At 42.3% G+C, this 27764-nt stretch overlaps 1 long non-coding RNA gene across 1 annotated transcript; it reads left to right on the top strand.

The window, feature by feature from the left end:
- The first annotated feature begins 6761 nt into the window (after positions 1-6761).
- On the top strand, positions 6762-10513 carry LOC147959410 (uncharacterized). The gene is made up of 2 exons (XR_015610895.1): positions 6762-7220; positions 10216-10513. It is a non-coding gene; the product is annotated as an uncharacterized LOC147959410 (long non-coding RNA).
- The last annotated feature ends 17251 nt before the right edge of the window (positions 10514-27764 follow it).

The following is a 27764-nucleotide window of genomic DNA, read 5'->3' as shown; positions in this document are numbered from 1 at the left end:
GTCCCGATTCTAAGCCGTAAAGCATGGCACACTGAACTATCGAGTAGTCACCAGATCGAGCTTGCTAGACGTTCATAACATCAGCATCTACTCCTGCAGCAGGCCTTTCACCTAGCAGTGCATCAAGGGCATAATTCTTCTGTGCAGCAATGAGAATAATCCTCAAGTTACAGACCCAGTCCGTGTAGTTGCTACCATCATCTTTCAACTTAGCTTTCTCTAGGAACACATTAAAATTCACGGGAACGGTAGGACGGGCCATTGATCTACAACATAGATATGCAAAAACTATCACGACTAACCTCATGATAAATTAAGTTCAATTAATCATATTGCTTAAGAACTCACATTTAGATTGACATCCCTCAAGTCATCTAAATGATACATGATCCAAATCAACTAAATCATGTCCGATCATCATGTGAGATGGAGTAGTCTTCAATGGTGAACATCTCTATGTTGATCATATCTACTATATGATTCACGTTCGACCTTTCGGTCTCCAGTGTTCCGAGGCCATGTATGTGCATGCTAGGCTCGTCAAGTTTAACCTGAGTATTCCGCATGTGCAAAACTGTCTTGCACCCATTGTATGTGAACGTAGAGCCTATTACACCCGATCATCATGTGGTGTCTCATCACGACGAACTGTCGCAACGGTGCATACTCCAGGAGAACACTTATACCTTGAAATTTTAGTTAAGGGATAATCTTATAATGCTGCCACCGTACTAAGCAAAATAAGATGCATAAAAGATGAACATCACATGCAATCAAAATATGTGACATGATATGGCCATCATCATCTTGTGCCTTTGATCTCCATCTCCAAAGCATCATCATGATCTCCATTGTCACAGGCTTGACACCTTGATCTCCACCGTAGCGTCGTGGTCGTCTCGCCAACTATTGCTTCTACAACTATCGCTAACGCATAGCGATAAAGTAAAGCAATTACATGGTGTTTGCATTTCATACAATAAAGCGACAACCATAAGGCTCCTACCAGTTGCCAATAACTTTTACAAAACATGATCATCTCATACAATAACGTATATCACATCATATCTTGACCATATCACATCACAACATGCCCTGCAAAAACAAGTTAGATGGCCTCTACTTTGTTGTTAAAAGTTTTACGTGGCTGCTACGGGCTTCTAGCAAGAACCATTCTTACGTACGCATCAAAAACCACAACGGTGACTTATCAAGTTTGTTGTTTTAACCTTCAACAAGGACCGGTCGCGGTCAAATCCAATTCAACTAAAGTTGGAGAAACAGACACCCGCCAGCCACCTTTATGTAAAACTAGTTGCATGTCTAGCGGTGGAACCGGTCTCATGAACGTGGTCATGTAAGGTTGGTCTGGGTCGCTTCATCCAACAATACCGCCGAATCAAAAAAAGACATTGGTGGTAAGCAGTATGACGATCACCGCCCACAACTCTTTGTGTTCTACTCATGCATATCATCTACGCATAGACCTGGCTCGGATGCCACTGTTGGGAAATGTAGCATGCAATTTCAAAAAAATTCCTACGCTCACGCAAGACCTATCTAGGAGATGCATAGCAACGAGAGGGGGAGAGTGTGTCTACGTACCCTCGTAGACCGAAAGAAGAAGCGTTTGACAACGTAGTTGATGTAGTCAAACTTCTTCTTGTTCCGACCGATCAAGCACCAAACATGTGCCTCCGAATTCTGCACACGTTCAGCTTGATGACGTCCCTCGAACTCTTGATCCAGCAAAGTGTCATGGGAGAGTTTCGTCAGCACGACAGCATGGTGACGGTGACGGTGAAGTGATTCGCACATGGCTTCGCCTAAGCACTACGACAATATGACCGGAGGCTTAAACTGTGGAGGGGGGCGCCGCACACGGCTAACAATCGTTGTTGTGTGTTCTAGTAGTGCCCCCCCACACACATATATATATATACACATAAACACTATCCTGATCACGGGATCAGAATAATATTCTGATCACAACCTGACCTGCCTCGCTAGTAGTACGTTGAACTTCCCTGTGAATTAGGTTGAACTTCCGCCAACATTGCCCAAACGGGGCTTGCGATATACCATTGGAAAGATATGAACATTAGTATCATGACCCAAGTTAAAATTTTGGCAAAATATAAGCGGTTTAAGAGCAGTTTTGAAAACCGTTTTTTCTTCACACAAAAAACGTGAATCGTATTTTCGATCGCATTTCTAAACCGTTTACCGGAATGAGGCATATAATATGGCGTTGGAAAGCTGCTGCAAAACCACTCCTTCCACATGTTGAAAGTTTTCTCTAATTCCCTATGGTTAAATAGTAATTTGAAAAAACGTATAATTTCGTAAACCGAACAGCTGAGTTAGGTTTTTCAATGTCATTTCTAAACGGCTAATCCAATGGAGGCATATGATATGGCGTTGGAAAAATTATGAAAATGCGCTACTTTTTCATCTAGAAAGTTTTTTTTTCTAATTTTGAATGGTTTAAGAGTAATTTAGAAAATGGTCCAAGTCCTACTGAGTTCGTATTTTCGAGCTATTTTTTTAACCGTGCGTCCGAATGCAGCAAATGATATGGCGTTGGAAAGCTTGAGCAAATGCAAAACTTTTTGGTATGTATTGTTTCTCCCAATTCTTTACGGTTTTAAGTCAGTTTCGAAAATGGCGAAAAACGTATTTTTGCCGTAATTTCTACAAACTTTATCGGAATTGGGCAAATAATATACCATTGATAAGCTACGGAAAATGCAAAACTTTGTAATGTTGATGGTTTTGTCTGATTCCTAGACGTTTTCAAGTAATTTCGAAAACGGCAGGATCGTTCGTTCTGCCTCTATCGCGAAACAGATTCTTCGAAAATGCACCGCGTGAAGAACCTGAACTTCTTGGTGCGTGTTCCTGAACTTCACTTTGTTTTTCACGTGATTTCTTTGCTAGTAGATCTTCATCCACTGCTCGTAGCTCTCCATCCACTCACGGGAATTGAGCGGGTGATATACCGATGGAAAGCTGGTGTAAACACGCAACTTTCCCGTATTAATCGTTTTTTCATACTTGTGACGATTTTAAAAGTTCTTCATTTGAAATTCATTTTTGTAGTAGTTGAACTTCCTGCTGTTTTCACGTTGAACTTCTATGACGTATTTTCGTTTGTAATTTTCTCATCCATTCATCAATGTTACACAAATGATATTTCTTTTGTACAAACCTCTCTCATAATATTTTTTTTAACTTTCTCCGACCGAGGACTTGAATTTACACAAATAATATTCCTGTCGTTTTGAGGTAAATCAGAAAATGGCAAGATCATGATTTCTGCGTTCATCGTGAACGGAAATGCACTGCGTGAAGTAGTACAACTTCTAGGGCATGTCTGTTTGAACTTCACTTTGTTTTTGACGTGCTATTTTTTGCACTGCATGAAGTAGTTGAACTTCTGGGGCATGTCTGTTTGAACTTCACTCTGTTTCACTTTATTGTATTTTTCTTATATGAAACACACACCATGTAGTACGTGAACTTCCGGTTGTTATCACTTTGAACTTCTCTCTGGTTTGAGAGAATTATTTTAAAACACAAAACAACATATTTTTTTATGTATTTTGGACATCTAAATACACGGTGAACCTCTCTCACGAGAATTTTTGAAATTTTCCTCGCCGAGCAATTGAACTTTTAGCAACCATTTTGTTTTCGTTTATGAGTTGCTTTTAAAAATGCAAAAATGGCGTTGTGTTTTTATTTTTTTGTACAGGTAAATCCTAGGTTTTAATAAACTCTGTGCTTCTCTGTTATTTCAATTTGAACTTCACCTTTTTTATATTTTGTGTAAAGAATTGTATTCGATTTTTAGATGGAAAATATCGAACATGGAAATACAAGGTGAACCTCTCTCGCAAGAATTTTTGAACTTCCCCTAACAGAGCACCTGAACTTCTTTCAACAAACCTTTTAAGCTTTTATTTTTCTATACCTTTGTTATCACCTGAAATGCATTTCTTACAGTACTTGAACTTCTCGTTGTTTTCACTATGAACTTCTGTCACAGTTTTGTGTATACGTTGAATTGCACCCAATTGAAGGTCGAACGCCATTTTTTGCTTTTTTTCAAACATGTAATTGGAAGCCGGACGTCTCGCAATATAAATTATGAACCATGCACGGAGGAGCACGTGAACTTCTTGCAACAGACCTTAAAGCCTTTTGTTTTATATTTTTATATTTTTATCTGAAACGCATTCCGTGTAGTAGTTGAACTCCCCGTTGTTTTCACCTTGAATTTCTGTCACGTATTTTTGTTCAACCTCTCACACAAGAAAACTTTTGAATTTTCTCGGGCCGAGGACTTGAACTTCTAGCAACAAAACTTTTAGCCTTTTGCTTTTTCATTCTTTTTTCATACCAAATGCACACTGTGTAGTACGTGAACTTCTGGCAGTTATCAAGCTAAACTTCTCTCGGTTACGTGAAAATATGTAAGTTTTTTATAGGCATTGAAATGCTATACCTTTTTATTTCAACTCATTGTGTATTTTTTTAGTAAAATGTAGAAACACTATTTTTATAAACTTTTCGAACTGCTCTATTTTTAATTTTTGAACTCCTTGGTTTATTCTATGGTAACAGAAATAATTACATGTTTGCAATAAATATTGAACCACCCTATTATTTAAATTTGAACTTCAAGGTATTTTTTAGAAATGGTTAAACTTACAAAACAAAATTATGTTTTTCCACCTTTCTACGAACTATGTTATATCTTGTGAAGTTTTGTTTTTTGTCTCGTGGCATTTTTAGCCATTTTTTGCTGTCGGTGAAATGGCCTAGGCGGTCCTTTTTTCACTGATGAATTTCTTCAGTGTGTGGTAGACGTGAACTTTGGAATTTCTGAGACATGAACTTCACGTGCTATCGGAATTCAAAAAAATCACACAGAACGATACACATACAGTTGGTGTGATACGTGCATGACCACATCGGCAAGCTTTGGTACCGACGCACATAAACTTCGCGTGCTATTGAACCTCTATGGTAACGAGAATACACACAAGTACACATGTCATCTTCTTGTTCAGAAGCGTTGAAGCCAGGACCATCTAAAAGTTTTTTAGAAGTTTTTGAGACACCTTCTATTTATATTTTGCAAGATCTGGAATTACACAACATTTTGCATTTCCGGAAACTTCTTTTTAAACCAAGTGTGCGGCTGGTACAAATTACCAAAGATGTTTAGAACGTAGCCAAAAACAACTAAAACTAGTCTTCCTGAACTTCAATTCCTTTTTTTCTTGAACTTCAGCATTCTATGGAGGAGTCTGGTGATCCGGCGAGCGTTGGCGCAGTTGGACGGTGCCTCTCAGGTGATAAGGCCAGGAACAGAGACTTGGTGGGGTGGCCTCGCGGAGGTGCTCATGTGGCCAGGGCGGGCTGGGGGTGACTCGGGATGCACTGGAAGGGGGAAGTGCTAGACGGCGGCGGCCGCTAGAGACAGTGGGTCGTCGGAGTGGGGCGAAGCCCTGACAGTGGCCATGAAGCAGTCGCCACTACCTCATACCGCGTCGCACAATCCTGCAGTTCAAGCATGGCAGCAGGAGCATGGGCTGCTGGAGGAAGGGAGAGCCACCGCCGGCTATGTGAGAGAAAGGTTGGGGGCGGTGCCGGGACGGGCAGCCACCGGAGTTGAAGGGCAGGGAATGGCGTGCTCGCTCCTTAGTCGAGGAGGTGGACCGGGGCGGCGACCCGTGGCTTGAGAGGTGGCGGCTAGATCTCTGATGGGGGTCATGTGTTACGACGGCGCACGACGGTAGAGCTCGATCTGGACGGCGGCCAGCGGCGTGGGGGGATGGCGGCTGGATCCCTGGTTGGAGGCCTGTGCCACGGCGGCGCGTAGGAGGCGCACGTCGGCAAGGGTCGGGGTGGGGGCTCGCGCCGGGGAAGGAGGCTGGCGAACCGCGGTGGCGATGCAGTGCGCCAGCGAGGGTCCGGGCGGTGGCTCGCGCCGGTGAAGGAGACTGGAGGTGGGATTGGGGAGGAGGCTCGCAGCGGTGGGATTTTTTGGATCGGGGAACAGCGGGCGGATGTTAGGGATGACCCGTTCCTGGCGTTTTTTCTTTGCAAATGGTCCTGACATTTCTTTTTCACAATTTGGGAACATCCCCGTAGCCCTATATAGGCGCTATGATCAGAATAACTATTCTGATCCCAGGATCAGAATAGTGTTTCTCTCTCTCTATATATATATATAGGACTCTTCTTCTGTACTTGTGACGCCCAGATAATCAAGCTACAGTAACCCTCTTCTAATAATGACATGTCATCACTGTTACTGTTGCTAATCTCACTTTGATTCAAACCGGTTCAAATTCAAACTTAAAGTAAAGTCAAAAATAAAAGTTTTCATATGTTAAAACTAAAATGTTCTAATTGTTCTATAATCCCCCCTGATCATTTTCATGTTGTAATCGTCATCATTTGCCTCACCATTTGATCCAAAAATATATATTAAGTGAGCCAAAAACAACAAAAATAATCTTTTGGAAATAAAAAAATGGTTATATATTTTCAAATGCCCCCAAACTTTTTGTGTCAGCCCAAAATATAAATTGGTATTTATGAGACAAAAATTACCATTTACAAAAATCATTTGGTGGGTTTACTTAAGACAAAACAAGAGAAACAGTAAAAAGAAAATAAGTAAAAGGAAAATGCAACAAAAAAATAGAAGAGACAGAAAGGCCTCCCCTGACCCCGGGCCTTGGCCCATCTCACCGAGCCAGCCCGACCCAACTTCCCCCTCGGTCGCTTTCCACCTCGCTACAAGGGAAGCCGACCGAGGCGCGCCCGCTGTCCTCGCCGAACCCGCTCGCCGCCCCCGCGTCGCTGCCGCACTGAGTAGATAAGGCAGAGTCCCCTCGGCTTCGTCAGCTCCCCTTCCCCCACCAGATATTTCCCCCACTCCTGCGCCCCTCCCTCTCTTCCCCCAGATCCACCGCAACTGTGGCCGTGAACGCCGGCGCCCACGCGCCTCACCGTGCTCTACGAGCATGTCCGCTAGGTGCGGCGCCGTCCTCTGCTTCGACTCCGGCCGCTGGAACTAGTCGGGAGCGACCGCGTCCTCGGGAACGACCTCGACCACGCCTTCCTCGCCGGAGCTGCGCCGAGCCGCTCCGTCACCCTCATGCGCTACTAAACTCTCACAGGCCTTCTTGAGCCGCCCGGTGAGCGCACCATCCAGCCACTCTCCCCTCTTGCCTCCTCGTAAGACGTAGCCCACCTCGTCGTCGCTCCTGGCCCTGGCCGCAGTCGCCACGGCCGCGCCCATCGACGCGCTCGCCCACAACCCCTCCTGCTACACCCGGGCCGCGTCGTGGCAGCTCCGGCCGCGCGCCCGGCCCATCTACCGCGCCCACTCTGCTCTGCAGATGCTTGCTGCCTCTGCCTGCTGTTGTGCTGATGCAGCTGCTGCTTTGCTGTTGCCGTCGTCAGGCCCTGCAGCCGCTCGCGACGCCGCGTTCACGTCTCGTTCCGCCTCGCCTCCGGCCGCTGCCCTTGCGTGCCCCGCGCCGGCCGTGCGCCCGCACGCGCGCTAGTGCGCTTGGCCGCGCCCGCGCCACGGCTCTGCCCAGCCACCACTCCTCTACGAGTACTACTACTAGCTACTGTAGATGTAGTTAGCTTTGCTAAATCTACAATGAGTAACCCCTGGGCAGCACCTAAACAGAGATTAAACAACTGTTAATAAGGCTAAAAATAATATGAGTAGAAAGTATACTTGACAAACTCTATTTTATCCCACTGGACCAAACCCTTTCGATGCATGGATTAAATTCTATGAAAATCACAAAATGCTATCTTTTGTTAGCAGAAAACATAGCTATGTGTGGGTGAGTGTGTTGTGCATAGTTTGTGTGCGTACAGTTGGCCATGGTCGTGTGCTCCTGTGTGTGTATGTGTGCATTATGCGTGTGGCCGGTTGGGCTATGCCCATTAGTGGCCGGCCCTAGCTTAGATTAGTACTACTAGGTTTAATTAGTGTTAAGTTAGTCTAGTAGTAGATGACATGTAGGCCCTTTTAAATAAGTTAGATTTGTTTAATTGTTTAGGTAAATAGTCTATGACATGTGGGCCACACCCGCCCTTTGACTATTCAAAATTAACTTAGTCAATTCGGTTTAAGTTAAATATAATAATCCCAAGAATTCAATTAAACTTTGAAAAATCGTTATAAAATAAACCTCAGTTTGGATGGAAAAACTTTGTACATGAAAGTTGCTCAGAACGACGAGACGAACCCGGATACGCAGCCCGTTCGTCCGCCACGCATCCCTAGCATAGTGAACACGCAACTTTTCTCCTCTGATTCATCTGTCCGAAAACGCGAAACACCGGGGATACTTTCCCGGATGTTTTCCCCCTTCGCTGGTATCACCTCCTACCGCGTTAGGTCACACCCGGCACATCTTATTGCCATGTTATGCTTGCTATGTTTGCTTTATATTTACTGTTTCTTCCCCCTCTTCTCTCCGGTAGACCCCGAGACCGATGCTGCCCTTGTGATCGACTACGTCGACGACGACCCCTCTTTCTTGCCAGAGCAACTAGGCAAGCAAACCCCCCTTGAGCATTCCGATATCGCCCATTTCTTTCCCTCTCATGCTTGCATTAGAACTGCTACTGCTTTCTGTATGATCCTACTCTGATGCATAGCCTGTTGTTGTTACCTGCTTTCATACCTTACCTGCTTATTCTAAACTGCTTAGTATAGGTTGGTTAGTGATCCATCAGTGACCCCCACCTTGTCCCAGTTGCCCCGCTTTATGTTCGATGACTCGATCAACATGATCGATGCCCAGGGCCCGACACCGCACATCACCCCCTTAGTTGTACGACTCTACAGAGTTACCATCGAGTGTCGAGGGTGGAACCTCTTACATCACTCCTGATGGGATCTCCGTAGTGTAGCTTTACAGTCGAGGTCATCGAGGGTGATTTCCTCCTTAACCACTTCCGTTACGGCTCTGTCGTGCAACCCATTAAACGTGAACCTCGAGGGTGGATCCTCTTACGTTCACCTTGATGACAACATCGAGTGGAATTCACCGGGGGTGATTCCTCGGGTTTTCCCCTTGGTGTTAGACACACAGTTACTATGGTTACTATGACTTTGCATTGAACCATGTGACTAAAGATGGGTTGACCCTGAGTGGTACCCGCGCGAGCTTAATTGCGAGTGATGTGGAGTCGGGTTGACCTGGAAGGTGCCCACGAGATACTTACGAGGCGTGGCCGGGCATTCTTATCCCTTGCTGCAAGTACTCGAGACGGGGCGACGGGGTCACATCGATCGTGAGTCTCTGCTCGTTACCGCGCGTTCCTAATCCACTACGATTTGGAGATTTAATCTGAGGGGCCTCTGGCCTATACGCACTAACCATCTACGCGGGGATAGTTATGAGCACTCGACGTCGTGGTATCAGCCGAAGCCTTCGTGACGTCAGCGACTGAGCGGCGTGCGCTGGATTGGACCGTAAGCCTGCTCTTGTATTAAGGGGGCTAGTTCTGCTTCCGGCCGCGTTCGCAACGTGCAGGTGTGCAAAGGGTGATGGGGCCAGACCCCTGCATCATAGGATTTAGACCGGCGTGCTGACCTCTCTGTTGTGCCTAGGTAGGGCTGCGACGTGTTGATCTTTCGAGGCCGGGCATGACCTAGTAAAGTGTGTCCGGCCAGAGTTAATCGAGCGTGGTGGGTAAGTTGGTGCACCCCTGCAGGGAAGAAAACAACTATCGATAGCCTGTCCTATGGTAACGGACACTTGGAGTTGTATCCCGATCGATACAACTAGAACTGGATACTTGAGATGAGACTTGGATATGAGATGATGACTGGATAGTATGGCTCTGGGATTGCTTTCTCGCAGGGAGTCGAGAAAGGATCTCTGGCCGAGTTTAATAACATTTCTGCTACTTTACTTTATACTACACTACTTCCTCCTGTTGCTGCAAGATGATGGTTTCCAGAAGATGCTAGTCTTTGATAGGACTAGGCCTTCTCTCTATTCTGGCATTCTGCAGTTTAGTCCACAGATACAACCCATTCGTTTGATACAGATGCATACTTAGTTTAGATCTGAAGTAAGTCTTGCGAGTACTTTGGATGAGTACTCACGGTTGCTTTGCTACTTCTTTTTCCCCATACCTGATTGTTGCGACCAGATGACGGATCCCAGGAGCCAGACAACGCCACCGATGACTACTACTACCCGGAGGATGCCTACTACTGCTTGAAGACCACTGACGATTTGGAGTAGTTAGGAGGCTCCCAGGCAGGAGGCCTTGCCTTTTCAATCGTTGTTGCTTTTGTGCTAGCCTTCTTAAGACAATCTTGTTTAACTCATGTCTGTACTCAGATATTGTTACTTCCGCCGACTCTTGTGTATTCGAGCTTATGTATTCGAGCCTTCGAGGCCCCTGGCTTGTAATATAAAGCTTGCATTATTTTCATTTGTGTCTAGAGTTGTGTTGTGATATCTTCCCGTGAGTCCTTGATCTTGATCGTACACATTTGCGTGTATGATTAGTGTACGATTGAATCGAGGACGTCACAGTACTCCTGGGAGTATGTACTCCCATTCTCAATATACCTCATATACGCATTAATTATACCTCTTTATTATTCTCAATATACTTCATTAAATATTCTAAAATATCCCAATACGAGTTTTGTTGAAAAAATATCATCTGCGATGTACTTTTTGTAATATACCTTTTTCACGTACAAACACATCAATATATACGCAAACATTTAAAAATATGTAGACTCACATGAATTTTTTCATGGAACTCATTTTGGGGTATCTAATAATTACTAATGAAATAGATTAAAAATAATAAAGTGGTATAAAAGATTCATCTATGTGGTATATGAGAAGTGGGAGTACGTACTCCCAGAAGTACACAACCATTTTCCTATATATATATATATATATATATATATATATATATATATATATAAGTAGAAGGAATCCTACTTGGGCGCCTTCCAATTCGGCCTTCCCCTTACCATATCCACTGGAGGGGGGGGGGGAGGAAGGAGGAGGGTGGAGAGAAGGAAGGGGGAGGCCGAATCCCTCCCCTTACTTTCTCTCTTCTCCTCTTTCCTTCCCCTCCTATTTCGGCCTACATGGGGCGCATTGATATGTTCATTTTGCATCATGTTTTCTTACTGTTATTTATGAATTTCTTATACATAATAATGCTTTTTGGAGTAATTCTAATGCCCTTTCTCTCATAATATGCAAGGTACACACAAAGTCGGAGAATTCCGGCAGTTGGAAATCTGGACCTGGAAAAGCTACGTCAAGCTACCTATTCTGCACAACTCCAAATAAGCTGAAACTTCACGGAGAATTTTTATGGAATGTATGAAGAATATTGGAGCAAATAAGTACCAGAGGGGGCCACCAGGTGGGCACAACCCACCTGGGCACGCCAGGGAGCCCAGGCGCGCCTTGATGGGCTGTGCTAACCCAGGGCCACCTCCGGTGCCCATCTTCTGGTATATAAGTCATTTTGACCTAGAAAAATTAAAGATAGGACTTTCGGGACAGAGCGCCGCGGTCTCGAGGCGGAACTTGGGCAGGAGCACTTTTGCCCTCCGACGGAGCGATTGTGCTGGGGGAACTTCCCTCCCGGAGGGGGAAATCGTCGTCATCATCATCATCAAGAACTCCCTTCTTGGGGAGGGAAATCTCCATCAACATCTTCAACACCACCATCTCATCTCAAACCCTAGTTCATCTCTTGTGTTCAATCTTGTTACCGCAACTATAGATTGGTGCTTGTGGGTGACTAGTAGTGTTGATTACATCTTGTGGTTGATTACTATATGGTTTATTTGGTGGAAGCTTATATGTTCAGATCCAATATGCTATTTAATACCCCTCTTATCTTGAGAATGTTTATTACTTGTAAGTAGTTACTTTTGTTCTTGAGGTCACATGAGAAATCATGTTGCAAGTAATCATGTGAACTTGATATGTGTTCGATATTTTGATAGTATGTATGTTGTGATTCCCTTAGTGGTGTCATGTGAACGTCGACTACATGACACTTCACCATATTTGGGCCTATGGGGATGCATTGTGGAGTAGTTATTAGATGATGGGTTGCGAGAGTGACAGAAGCTTAAACCCTAGTTTATGTGATATTCCGTAAGGGACAGATTGGATCCAAAAGTTTAATGCTATGGTTAGGATTTATCCTTAATATTTTTCTCATAGTTGTGGAAGCTTGCGAGGGGGTTAATCATAAGTAGGAGGTTTGTTCAAGTAAGAACAACACCTAAGCACCGGTCCACCCACATATCAAATTATCAAAGTAGCGAACACGAATCGAATCAACATGATGAAAGTGACTAGATGAAATTCCCATGTACCCTCAAGAACGCTTTGTTTAATATAAGAGACTGTTTTGGCCTATCCTTTGCCTCAGAAGGATTGGGATACCTTGCTGCACTTTTTGTTACTATTATCATTACTTGATCGTTACAAAATATCTTGCTATCAAACTACTCTATTACTTACAGTTTCAGCACTTGCAGACATTACCTTGTTGAAAACCACTTGTCATTTCCTTCTGCTCCTCGTTGGGTTCGACACTCTTACTTATTGAAAAGAGCTACAATTGAACCCATATACTTGTGGGTCATCAAGGCTATTTTCTGGAGCCGTTGCCAGGGAGTGAGGAGCCTTTGGTAAGTGGAAATTGGTAAGAAAACATTTATATAGTGTGCTGAAATTTATTGTCACTTGTTACTGTGGAAAAAAAAAATTCTTTGAGGGGTTTGTTCAGGGTATCTTCACCTCAACCAGAACCAAAATTAGCTACCCCTCTACTACACCTACTGAAAATATTGAATATGAAATTCCTTCGGGTATGATAGAACAACTGCTAGCTAATCCTTATGCAGGAGATGGAACCGAACATCCTGATATGCATTTGATATATGTGGATAAAATTTGTGGATTGTTTAAGCTTGCAGGTTTACCCGGAGATGAAGTTAAGAAGAAGGTTTTCCCTTTATCTTTGAAGGGAAAAGCATTGGCATGGTATAGGCTATGCGATGATATTGGATCTTGGAATTAGAATCGATTGAAATTGGAGTTCCACCAAAAAAATTATCCTATGCATCTAGTTCATCGCGATCGGAATTACATATATAATTTTTGGCCTCGTGAAGGAGAAAGTATTGCTCTAGCTTGGGGGAGGCTTCAGTCAATGTTATATTCATGCCCCAATCATGAGATCTCAAGAGAAATTATTATTCATAATTTTTATGCTCGGCTTTCTCGTGATGATCAATCCATGCTAGACACTTCTTGTACTGGTTCTTTTATGAAGAAGACTATTGAATTCTGGTGGGATCTTTTGGAAAAAATTAAACGCAACTTTGAAGATTGGGAACTCGAAGAAGGTAAAGAGTCAGGTATTAAGCTTAGGTATGATTGTGTTAAATCTTTTATGAATACCGATGCTTTTTAAAAGTTTAGCAGTAAATATGGACTTGACTCTGAGATAGTAGCCTCCTTTTATGAATCATTTGCTACTCATGTCAATCTCCCTAAAGAGAAGCGGTTTAAATATCACCCACCTATTAAAGAAGAAATTAAAGAACCGGAACTAGCTAAGGAAGAAACTATACTTTATAATGTTGATCCAGTTGTTCCTATTGCTTATATTGAGAAATCGCCTTTCCCTGTTAGGATAAAGGAACATGCTAAAGTTTCAACTATGGTCAACAAAACTTATATTAGAACACCCAAATCTGATGAACAAATTAAAGTAGAACCTAGTGTTGCTATGGTTAAGGATCTCTTGGAAGAAAATTTAGATGGGCATGTTATTTACTTCTGTGAAGAAGCTGCTAGAATTGCCAAACCTGATAAAAAGGATAAACATAGACCTGTTGTTGGCATGCCCATTGTCTCAGTTAAAATAGGCGATCACTGTTATCATGGTTTATGTCACATACACTGGTGCGCGTCGGTCCTAAACAAACAATTTTTAACCCCTTTTCGCGACGACATTTGGAACCGTCGCCAAGTGAGTGTGGGCGATAGGGGGGTCCTTCCCACACGACCCAGAAACTGTCGGGGATATGCCCTCCTGGCACACACGTTCGGCAAACTGAGGTCGTGTGCGACCGGCAATCATTCAAATACGGAAATATGTATAGTAGAGCTAGAAAAATACAATTATACGACGGAATTGTTTCCAGATGCAAGCACATCCCACACAGTCAGTCCCCGCTAAACGTTTCCGTTCGTATGCACATCCCACACAGTCGCTCCAAGGAAAACATTTCCGTTCACAGGTACATCACACACAATTTTTCCCGTTAAATTGTTTGCGTTATTGAATGTATCACACATGGTCCGTAAAAGAAACTGTGTGGCAAAGGTTGTCCATCACACATAGTTTTTATGTGGTAAACATTTGTGCAAGGTGGCCTAACGCAAACAGTTTTCAACAGAAAGCGTGTGTGATTGTTCATTGATCCAACACGGTTTATTCCTAGAAGCTGTGTGTGTTGCCTGAGGTCATTGCCCACGGTATTTTTTCAACAACCGTTTGCAATAGCAAAACATAATTAGCAGGCTAATTCGCCATTAGCAGGCTAATTATCCGATTATTCATAATCCATTTATTAATCTAATTGACATTTCATATTAAGCACACAATAAATTTCATTTCCATATTAAGGAAGCAGAATTTCATAATTGAAATACATCAGAGTACAACATGATATAGCTTCAGCACTCAGCTACCCCATTACACAACTGCACCAGCAGCAAGTTCCACATGCAACATATAGAAACTTTCAAAATTAGCATCATAGACGGTATTTAGACAGATGCATCTCATCTGGAAAACTGCTGAAGCGGAAGGCGAATATTGAGCCTTCATTCATGTTGAAGGTCTTTGCAACTTTAGGCCAGTGCCTGTGGATGATTGACCGTCTGTCCTTCGTCCTCTTCAGGAACACTTCAATATTGAACCGTGGGTGTTGTATGAAAACCTTCCTCGCCTCCTGACCATAGAGGTGGTTTGAGAGGTAATCATCAGTGAACTGCTTTGGAAAGGCCTGAAAACAAAGATGTGCATAAATATCTTCACTATATTGGAAATGGGGCAAAGGAATAAAAAAGGCAAGGTATAATAGTTAGTACCATCTTGTAGTGAACTGATGTCTTCTTCATTGTGTAGACAAAGATCTTGTTGTTTTTTGTCGCTAATTTATTTATCCTAACAATCTTTCTGAGTTTCTTGATTTGATTGATATTCATGGACAACTCATTTCCCCATATGCAAAAAGGGTCGAACAGTGGGTCAAAACCTCTGACAGCAGGACCTACATGTGCAAGACCACATTGTTAAAAACCAAAATATTAGAATGGTTTCTGCAATTGCACAATAATGTGCTATTAGACAACGGACCATGCATGTGCTAACCTCGATTGTAAACCTCAGTGCTTCCCATTATTTCCCTGCAACACATATAAGGTAGTTAGTCATCAGGTTAAGTAAGGGTCCGCATGCTATCAGTAAAAATATGTTGATGAAAAATAAGCACATTGCAGATTCATCAGATTAATTGAAGCCACACGGAAAACCCATTTACCCAAACCAAGCATGATTAAGAAATAGGAAATATAGCACTTGTATATGTTTCTTATGTATTAAGTGCAGCCAAATTCGATTTATTCCTCACATGCACAAAAAGACAAAATTCTACCCATGACAATTGGACATCGTATTGCAGAATTGAACCAAGCAGTTAACTAAACACCACAATAAATGAACCAAACATTAACTGAGCACCACATTGCACAATATAACATACTCCTAATAGAAGATCAGAGAGTTAACCAAACAGTTAACTATATCCAATTGTAGCAATTGTATTTGTTTATCATGTATTTACTATAGCCAAATTCAATTTATTCCTCACATAGTATACAATAACACAAAGCACCCACAATTTTGTAAAGATAAATTCGATTTATTTCTTACATGGGAGACAATACAAAATTGCAGCCTGAAGAATTGAACATCACATTTGCAAAATTGAACCAAACAGTTGACTGAAGACGACAACTAATTAACAAAACAGTTAATAAGTGAGCACCACACTGCACGACATATTGAACATATACACTAGAGCAACAGATTGCATGGTGAAATTAGATAGCACAATTCACTAGAATTTATGAAGGAAAGGCAGGAGTAGCACACGGAACGGGTAAACCGAGCATGCTTAACCGGTGCAGCTAGCAATTGGCAAGGTGCTCCTTCAATATCTAGGGGTCGGCACGAATGGAAGCCATCGCGACCTCATCTGCTCGTGCGGCCGCGGTTTGCTTTTTCGCTGCGAAATGCTCCTTGAGGTCCTGGCTATACTGTGTGCACCATGGCTTAGGCCGGCGCTTTTTTTGTGGAGGGGTCGGTGATTTGGGTGGAAGGTGTCGCGCTCGCGCCGGCGGTCGGGGCATATGGGATGTGGAAGGAGGAGGAGGACAGGGTTCGGGTGTGGATTACCTGCCTGGATAGAGGAGGCCGAGCAGCATGAAGGTGGGTTGCCGGCGAGGAGGCGGCGGCACTGCAAGCAAGGAGTGAAGGTTTCAACTTGGAAAGGAAGGCGGAAAGAGGGTAAATGTGGCTTTTGGTAAGGGGGAGGGGAGGTAGATATTTCCGCGAAAGCCGAAAATTTGGAATCGCTTCAGCCAAAAAACTGGCACGCAAAGTGTCATCAGACACGGTCCCTTATTCAGAACTGTGTATGATATGTGGACATCACAAACGATTCAGATAGCTTAACCCATGTGTGATGAGTTTGAACGTCAAAAGTTTTGGTTCGAATTTCCATGGTTACAGTGGTCATCCACATAATTGTATAATTTGGGTACACAAAGGAGACTACAGCACACCCACACTTCTTAATTGAGCAAGTTCAGCAATTAAACAGAGCTAGCTGACCTAAACATTAGTCTAACAAATTAAAGACTGTCGCTCTTAATTAAACAAAACAAAGAGTACTACTATGGCTGGTGCTCGTCGATCTCCGCCGCCGCCTCTATGTCCAGCTCGCGCCCGACGGTCTCCTGGGGAAGGGGCTCCATGGCATCCATCGCACCATACTCGGCAAGCATCTCGCCATCCGCATCCGCCATCTCTTTGGAAAAGACCGCCACGAGCTGGGCGTGGGCGGACGTGATCTGGGCATGGACAGGCTCCGTCTTTGCAAGGTATGCGGCGGAGGAACGGACGGCTGCTCGAACGCTCTCGACAATTGCCATCTCTTCGGCTGTGGGTTGCCGACCATTGTCGGAGAAGCTTCATTCGATTTGTGAAGTGACCGCCATGAGCTAGGCGTGGGCGGCCTTGACATGGTCGTGGGCGGCCTCCATCAGGGCTAAGGCCGCCGCTGCGGAACGGACAGCTGCTGTGCCGCTCTCGCCAGTTGTTATCCCCGAGGCAGATGTTGCTGCCACCACCTGAGAAGCAACAGCGGCCGTTTGGGCTGCCTTTGCCACCCAGACGCAAATTGCGGCCGCGCTCGTGCACCTTGTTAGCATGCGCATGGCGGCTGCGACCGCGCTCTCGCCGAAGTGGGCCACCGAAGTTGCCCTCACGACGCGGGTCCACGTGCCCATCTTTCACCGGCGATGATTGAATAGTGAAAATGATATTTGGGGAGCGGGCTAGTGTGCTTGAGACGCCGGCTATGGACTGTAGCCAACGCACCTTCTCACGTAAGCCATAGGCGTACTATACACCGACGGTGCTCCAAGATATTTTGTACTATATCTCACATGGTTGCTGATAATAAACTGTGTGCGATCTACTTGATTTTTCATCTTGATTTGAATTACATAATGGGGTCATAGCGGCAATGGACGTTTTTTGAATTGCTAGACCTTTTATCTGGAGTGAACATGCAACTATATGTGTGTCGTAAAAGAATTGGAATTATTCAGGGTTCGTTTTAACATTTTATACATTAAAATGGTTTTCTAGGCATTTCAGGTGAATAATTCAAATTTGAACTACATGCACATGCTCGAGTGCATATAAATTGGTTGAAATATCAAATATGTGTCCTTGGGTGCATGCTTAGGTCCCATGCAAGAAATGGGAATGAATTTCAAACACCAGGGCACCATTGATTGCCAACAAAACATTGAGATGCCTGGTTTTTAAATTCTAGTAAATCCAAAACTCATCTGAAATTCATGAAACTTGGCATGCTATCATGGAGCGGCATCAACATGCCGTGGTACAAATTTTGTCCCATTTGGGGCAAGGTTTCGGTATATACTTCTCACAAACCGGAGCTTCTCACAACAAGCATGATGGTTTTCGGTAGGGGACATCCCACCTTTGGGGACAAAACGATATCCATTGCCTCTTATTGCTTTCAATTTTTTTTCTCGTGTCAACATAAAACAATAGGAGTGTTGTGTGAATTTTTGTCATTTTTCAGGGTTGGTTTGGACATTTTATGCATTAACTGAGTTTTCAATGCATTTTATGTGCATAATTCAAATTTGAACTACATGCACATGCTCCAGTGCATATAAATTGGTTGAAAAATCAAATTTGTGTCCTTGGGTGCATGCTTAGGTCCCATGCAAGAAATGGGAATGAATTTCAAACACCGGTGCACCGTGGATTGCCGGCAAAACATTGAGATACCTAGTTTTTAAATTCTAGTAAATCCAAAACACATCTGAAATTCATGAAACTTGGCATGCTATCATGGAGCGGCATCAACAGTCCGTGGTACAAATTTAGTCCCATTTGGGGCAGGTTTGGGTATATGCTTCTCACAATCTGGAGCTTCTCACAACAAGCATGATGGTTTTCGGTAGGGAACGTCCCACCTTTGGGGACGAAACGACATCCATTGCCTCTTATTGCTTTCAATTTTTTTTTTCTCGTGTCAACATAGAACAACATGAGTGTTGTGTGAATTTTTGTGATTTTTTGGGGTTTGTTTGGACATTTTTATGCATTAACTGAGTTTCCCATGCATTTATGTGCATAATTCAAATTTGAACTAAATGCACATGCTCCAGTGCATATAAATTGGTTGAAAAATCAAATATGTGTCCTTGGGTGCATGCTTAGGTCCCATGCAAGAAATGGGAATGAATTTCAAACACCGAGGCGCTGTTGATTGTCGGCAAAACATTGAGATGCCTGGTTTTTAAATTCTAGTAAATCCAAAACTCGTCTGAAACTGATGAAACTTGCCAAGCTATCACGGAGCGGCATCAACATGCCTTGGTACAAATTTTGTACCATTTGGGGCAGGTTTGTGTATATGCTTCTCACAAACCGGAGCTTCTCACAACAAGCATGATGGTTTTCGGTAGGGAACGTCCCACCTTTGGGGATGAAACGATATCCATTGCCACTTATTGCTTTCAAATTTTTTTTCTCGTGTCAACATAGAACAACAGGAGTGTTGTGTGAATTTTTGTGATTTTTTGGGGTTTGTTTTGACATTTTTATGCATTAACTGAGTTTTCAACGCATTTATGTGCATAATTCAAATTTTAAGTACATGCAAATGCTCCAGTGCATATAAATTGGTTGAAAAATCAAATATGTGTCCTTGGGTGCATTCTTAGGCCCCATGCAAGAAATAGGAATGAATTTCAAACACCAGGGCACGGTTGATTGCCTGTAAAACATTGAAATGCCTGGTTTTTAAATTCTAGTAAATCCAAAACTCGTTTGAAATTCATGAAACTTGGCATGCTATCATGGAGTGGCATTAACATGTCGTGGTACAAATCCCATTTGGGGTAGGTTTGGGTATATGCTTCTCACAAATCGGAGCTTCTCACAACAAGCATGATGGTTTTCGCCTTTTCGGTAGGGAATGTCCCACCTTTGGGGACAAAACGATATCCATTGCCTCTTATTGCTTTCAATTTTTTTTCTCGTGTCAACATAGAACAACAGGAGTGTTGTGTGAATTTTTGTGATTTTTCGGTGCATTAACCGAGTTTTCAATGCATTTATGTGCATAATTCAAATTTAAACTACATGCACATTCTCCAGTGCATATAAATTGGTTGAAAAATCAAATATGTGTCTTTGGGTGCATGCTTAGGGCCCATGCAAGAAATGGGAATGAATTTCAAACACTAAGGCACCATTGATTGCCGGTAAAACATTGAGATGCATGGTTTTTAAAATCTAGTAAATCCAAAACTCGTCTCAAATTGATGAAACTTGGCATCCTATCATGGAGCGGCATCAACATGTGGTGGTACAAATTTTGTACCATTTGGGGCAGGTTTGGGTATATGCTTCTCACAATCCGGAGCTTCTCACAACAAGCGTGATGGTTTTCGGTAGGTAACGTCCCACCTTTGGGGACGAAACGATATCCATTGCCACTTATTGCTTCCAAATTTTTTTCTCGTGTCAACATAGAACAATAGGAGTGTTGTGTGGATTTTTGTGATTTTTCGGGGTTCGTTTGGACATTTTTATGCATTAACTGAGTTTTCAATGCATTTATGTGCATAACTCAAATTTGAAGTACATGCACATGCTCCACTGCATATAAATTGGTTGAAAAATCAAATATGTGTCCTTGGGTGCATGCTTAGGTCCCATGCAAGAAATGGGAATGTATTTCAAACACTAGGGCACCGTTGATATCTGGCAAAACATTGAGATGCCTGGTTTTTAAATTCTAGTAAATCCAAAACTCGTTGGAAATTCATGAAACTAGGCATGCTATCATGGAGCAGCATCAACATGTCGTGGTACAAATTTTGTTCCATTTGGGGCAGGTTTGGGTATATGCTTCTCACAAATCGGAGCTTCTCACAACAAGCATGATGGTTTTCGCCTTTTCGGTAGGGAACGTCCCACCTTTGGGGACAAAACGATATCCATTGCCTCTTATTGCTTTCAATTTTTTTTCTCATGTCAACATATAACAACAGGAGTGTTGTGTGATTTTTTGTGATTTTTCGGGGTTCGTTTGGACATTTTTATGCATTAACCGAGTTTTCAATGCATTTATGTGCGTACTTCAAATTTGAAATACATGCACATGCTCCGGTGCATATAAATTGGTTGAAAAAACAAATATGTGTCCTTCGGTGCATTCTTAGGTCCCGTGCAAGAAATGGGAATGAATTTCAAACACTAGGGCACCATTGATTGCCGGCAAAACATTGAGATGCCTGGTTTTTAAATTCTAGTAAATCCAAAACTCGTCTGAAATTGATGAAACTTGGCATGCTATCATGGAGCGGCATCAACATGCCGTGGTACAAATTTTGTACCATTTGGGGCAAGTTTGGGTATATGATTCTCACAATCCGGAGCTTCTCACAACAAGCATGATGGTTTTCGGTAGGGAACGTCCCACCTTTGGGGACGAATCGATATTCATTGCCACTTATTTCTTTCAAAAAAAATTCTCGTGTCAACATAGAAGAACCAGAGTGTTTTGTGAATTTTTGTGATTTTTCGGGGTTTGTTTCGACATTTTTATGCATTACGTGAGTTTTCAATGCATTTATGAGCATAATTCAAATTTTAACTACATGCACATGCTCCAGTGCATATAAATTGGTTGAAAAATCAAATATGTGTCCTTGGGTGCATGCTTAGGTCCCATGCAAGAAATGGGAATGAATTTCAAACACTAAGGCACCATTGATTGCTGGTAAAACATTGAGATGCATGGTTTTTAAAATCTAGTAAATCCAAAACTCGTCTCAAATTCATGAAACTAGGCATGCTATCATGGAGCGGCATCAACATGCCGTGGTACAAATTTTGTCCCATTTGGGGCAGGTTTGGGTATATGCTTCTCACAAATCGGAGCTTCTCACAACATGCATGATGGTTTTCGCCTTTTCGGTAGGGAACGTCCCTCCTTTGGGGACGAAACGATATCCATTGGCTCTTATTGCTTTCAATTTTTTTCCCGTGTCAACATAGAACAATAGTAGTGTTGTGTGAATTTTTGTGAGTTTTTGGGGTTCGTTTGGACATTTTTATGCATTAAGTGAGTTTTCAATGCATTTATGTGCATAATTCAAATTTGAACTACATGCACATGCTCCTGTGCATATAAATTGGTTGAAAAATCAAATATGTGTCCTTGGGTGCATGTTTAGGTCCCATGCAAGAAATGGGAATGAATTTCAAACACTAGGGCACCATTGAGTGCCGGCAAAACATTGAGATGCCTGGTTCTTAAATTCTAGTAAATCCAAAACTCGTCTGAAATTGATGAAACTTGGCATGCTATCATGGAGCGGCATCAACTTGGCGTGGTACAAATTTTGTACCATTTGGGGCAGGTTTGGGTATATGCTTCTCACAAATCGGAGCTTCTCACTACAAGCATGATGGTTTTCGGTAGGGAATGTCCCAACTTTGGGGACGAAATGATATCCATTGCCACTAATTGCTTTCAAATATTTTTTCTCATGTCAACATAGAACAACATGAGTGTTGTGTGAATTTTTGTGATTTTTCGGGGTTCATTTGAACATTTTTATGCATTAACTGAGTTTTCAATGCATTTATGTGTATGATTCAAATTTAAACTACATGCACATTCTCCAGTGCATATAAATTGGTTGAAAAATCAAATATGTGTCTTTGGGTGCATGCTTAGGTCCCATGCAAGAAATGGGAATGAATTTCAAACACTAAGGCACCATTGATTGCTGGTAAAACATTGAGATGCATGGTTTTTAAAATCTAGTAAATCCAAAACTCGTCTCAAATTGATGAAACTTGGCATCCTATCATGGAGCGGCATCAACATGTCGTGGTACAAATTTTGGCCCATCATCGACCCCTACTACACGAAGATGAAGCAAGAGAGCAATAAGGACAAGAACGCCTGGCACAGTGTGTGGCATAAGAGACTGGATGAAGAACATGACAAGGCACGGCCATGGACGCGTACACAAGCTACGAGATGTACAGGCGGTCGTTGACATGAGGAACTGTCTTATTCCTGACCCAGACGAGGGATCGAGCAACATAGCAGTGGCGGGAGCGTCACAAGAAGTAGATGACTAGACGATCGTTTCTCCTACTTCAGAATGCATGCAATTGTTTATTGAGGTGTGTGTGAATGATCTTTATAGTCACTTATGTAATTTGATGTTTATTTCAGTTATATATATACGTGTTATTCTACTGTATACAAAGCAATTCACACGGCTTATTAGCAGCAATCGCCTGTGTTATTATTGTTCTTCGCACACATTTCAGATTACGGACCTGTTTGCCGCGTATCACACACATCTTATTCAATTGAACCGTTTCCATTGTGTTGCCTAATCACACACAGTTCATCCCAGTGAACCGTATGCTGTATATCGCACACGCCTTCATCTGGCCGCCCGTTTCTTTTGTGCCTCCTCATCCCAAACAGTTAATTGAGCTGAACCGTATGCCCTGCATCGCACACGCAACTAAATTCTGAACCATGTTTGATGCATCTGTCATCGCAAATGTTTTGCACCTTTTTGACGGGTTTTTTACACCACCGTTTGCGATTATGGCATCGCACTCAGTTTCGTCGAAGGGTCTCTGATCGTAGTGCCGCGTTTGGACCATCCTGCAATAGTGATAGGTGCTAGCGTGAGTGCTATTCCTTATTCCTTATATCAAGAAATTATGAATGACATAGCACCCGCAAAGATAGAAGACATAGATGTTACTATTAAAATTGCTAATAGAGATACTATATCACCAATTGGGATTGTTAGAGATGTTGAAGTCTTGTGTGGGAAAATAAAATACCCTACTGATTTTCTTGTTCTTGGTTCCCAACAAGATGACTTTTGTCCCATTATCTTTGGTAGACCTTTCTTGAACACCGTTAATGCTAAAATTGATTGTGAGAAACAAACTGTCGGTGTTAGCTTCGGTGATGAGTCTCATGAGTTTAATTTTTCTAATTTTAGTAGAAAGCTTCATGAAAAGTAATTGCCTAGTAAGGATGAAACAATTGGTCTTGCTTCTATTGATGTGCCTCCTAGTGATCCTCTAGAACAATATCTGCTAGACCATGAAAATGATTTACGTATGCATGAAAGAAATGAAATAGATAAAATCTCTTTGAACAATGTCCTTTGCTTAAACACAATTTTCCTAATGGAACTCTATGAGGTCCTCCTCCACGTAAAGGTGATCCTATGTTTGAATTAAAACAATTACCAGACACTTCGAAATATGCTTATCTGGATGAAAAGAAGATATATCATGTTATTATTAGTGCTAACCTTTCAGAACATGAAGAAGAAAGACTACTGAAAGTTCTAAGGAAGCACCGAGCTGCTATTGGATATACTCTTGATGATTTAAAGGGCATTAGTCCCACTCTATGTTAGCACAAGATTAATATGGAACCTGATGCTAAACCCGTTGTTGATCACCAACATCGATTAATACGAAAATGAAGGAAGTGGTAAGAATGGAAATATTGAAACTTCTGGAAGCAGGTATAATCTATCCTACAACTGATAGTAGATGGGTAAGTCCTGTTCATTGTGTCCCTAAGAAAGGAGGTATCTGCTACCTCTTGAGCACTACGTTGGTTTTCCCTTGAAGAGGAAAGGGTGATGCAGGAAAGTAGCGTAAGTATTTCCCTCAGTTTTTGAGAACCAAGGTATCAATCCAGTAGGAGGCCACGCTCAAGTCCCTTGCACCTACACAAACAAATAAGAACCTTGCAACCAACGCGATAAAGGGGTTGTCAATCCCTTCACGGCCACTTACAAAAGTGAGATCTGATAGCAAAGATAAGATAATATTTTTGGTATTTTGATGATAAAGACTAAAAGTAAAGAAAGCAAAATAAACGGCACAAGAAATAGCTTGTTGACGGAAGATTAATATGATGGAAAATACACCCGGGGGCATAGGTTTCACTAGTGGCTTATCTCAAGATAGCATAACTATTATGGTGGGTAAACAAATTACCATCGAGCAATTGATAGAATTCAGCATAGTTATGAGAATATCTAGGTATGATCATGTATATAGGCATCACGTCCGTGACAAGTAGACCGACTCCTGCCTGCATCTACTACTATTACTCCACACATCGACCGCTATCCAGCATGCATCTAGAGTATTAAGTTCATAAGAACGGAGTAATGCTTTAAGCAAGATGACATGATGTAGAGGGATAAACACATGCAATATGATATAAACCCCATCTTTTTATCCTCGATGGCAACAATACAATACGTGTCGTTTCCCCTACTGTCACTGGGATCGAGCACCGCAAGATTGAAACAAAGCTAAGCACTTCTCCCATTGCAAGAAAGATCAATCTAGTAGGCCAAACCAAACTGATAATTCAAAGAGACTTGCAAATATAACCAATCATACATAAAAGAATTCAGAGAAGATTCAAATATTGTTCATAGATAATCTTGGTCATAAACCCACAATTCATCGGATCTCGACAAAGACACCGCAAAAGAAGATTACATCGAATAGATCTCCAAGAGAATCAAGGAGAACTTTGTATTGAGATCCAAAGAGAGTTAAGAAGCCATCTAGCTAATAACTATGGACCCAAAGGTCTGAGGTAAACTACTCACACGTCATCGGAGAGGCTATGGTGTTGATGTAGAAGCCCTCCGTGATCAATGCCCCCTCCGGTGGAGCGCCGGAAAAGGCCCCAAGATGGGATCTCACGGGTACAGAAGGTTGCGACGGTGGAATTAGGTTTTCGTGGTGCTCCCGATGGTTTGGGGGTACGTAGGTATATATAGGAGGAAGAAGCAGGTCGGTGGAGCCACGAGGGGCCCACGAGGGTGGAGGGCGCGCCCCGGGGGGTAGTGCGCCCCCTGCCTCGTGGCCTCCTTGTTGATTGCTTGACGTCCACTCCAAGTCCTATGGATCACGTTTGTTCCAAAAATCACGCTCCCGAAGGTTTCATTCCATTTGGACTCCATTTGATATTCTTTTTCTGCGGAACACTGAAATAGGCAAAAAAACCAGCAATTTGGGTTGGGCCTCCAGTTAATAGGTTAGTCCCAAAAATAGTATAAAAGTGTATAAATAAGCCCATTAAACATCCAAAACAGAATATATAATAGCATGGAACAATCAAAAATTATAGATATGTTGGAGACGTATCAAGCATCCCAAAGCTTAATTCCTACTCGTCCTCGGGTAGGTAAATGATAAAAATAGAATGTTTGATGTGGAATGCTTCTTAGCATAATTTTCAATGTAATTCTTTTTTCTGTGGCATGAATATTTAGATCCGAAAGATTCAAGATAAAATTTTAATGTTGACATAAAAACAATAATACTTCAAACATGCTAACCAAGCAATTATGTCTTATCAAAATAACATAGCCAAAGAAAGCTTATCCCTACAAAATCATATAGTTAGGCTATGTTTCAATTTCGTCACACAAAACGTTCTCATCATGCACAACCCCGATGACAAGCCGAGCAATTGGTTCATACTTTTTAATTTGCTTCAGCCTTTTCAACCCTTACGCAATACATGAGCTCAAGCCATGGATATAGCACTAAGGGTGGAATAAAGTATAATGATGGGGGTTATGAGAAGACAAAAAGGTAGAAAGTCTCACATTGACGCGGCTAATCAATTGGCTATGGAGATGCTCATCAATTGATGTCAATTAGAGGAGTAGGGATTGCCATGCAACGGATGCACTAGAGCTATAAATATATGAAAGCTCAACACAAGAAACTAAGTGGGTGTGCATCCAACTTGCTTTCTCACGAAGACCTAGTGCGTTTTGAGGAAGCCCATCATTGGAATATACAAGCCAAGTTCTATAATGAAAAAATTCTCACTAGTATATGAAAGTGACAACATAGGAGACTCTCTATCATGAAGATCACGGTGCTACTTTGAAGCACAAGTGTGGAAAAAGGATAGTAACATTGTCCCTTCTCTCTTTTCTCTCATTTTTTCTTTTTTTTCTTGGGCCTTCTCTTTTTTTTTATTTGGCCTCTTTTTTTAGTCCAGAATCTCATCCCGACTTGTGGGGGAATCATAGTCTCCATCATCCTTTCCTAACATGGGACAATGCTCTAATAATGATGATCATCACACTTTTATTACTTACAACTCAAGAATTACAACTCAATACTTAGAACAAAATATGACTCTATGTGAATGCCTCCGTTGGTGTACCAGGATATGCAATGAATCAAGAGTGACATGTATGAAAAATTATGAATGGTGGCTTTGCCACAAATAAGATGTCAACTACACGATGGCTGTTTTGAGGAAGGTATATGGTGGGTTTAAGGTACTGGCGAAAGTTGCGCGATACTAGAGAGGCTAGCAATGGTGGAAGGGTCATAGTGCGTATAATCCATGGACTCAACATTAGTCATAAAGAACTCACATACTTATTGCAAAAATCTATTAGTTATCGAAACAAAGTATTACACGCATTCTCCTAGGGGGATAGATTGGTAGGAAAGGACCATCGCTCGTCCACGACCGCCACTCATAAGGAAGACAATCAATAAATAAATCATGCTCCGACTTCATCACATAATGGTTCACCATATGTGCATGCTATGGGAATCACAAACTTCAACACAAGTATTTCTCAAATTCACAACTACTCAACTAGCATGACTCTAATATCACCATCTCCATATGTCAAAACAATTATCAAGTATCAAAC

The sequence above is a fragment of the Triticum urartu genome, chromosome 7A (assembly GCF_056163025.1).
Source record: "Triticum urartu cultivar PI428250 chromosome 7A, HENAU_Tu73, whole genome shotgun sequence".
NCBI classification, from domain to species: Eukaryota; Viridiplantae; Streptophyta; class Magnoliopsida; order Poales; family Poaceae; genus Triticum; species Triticum urartu.
This window is presented reverse-complemented; position numbering and strand designations above follow the sequence as displayed.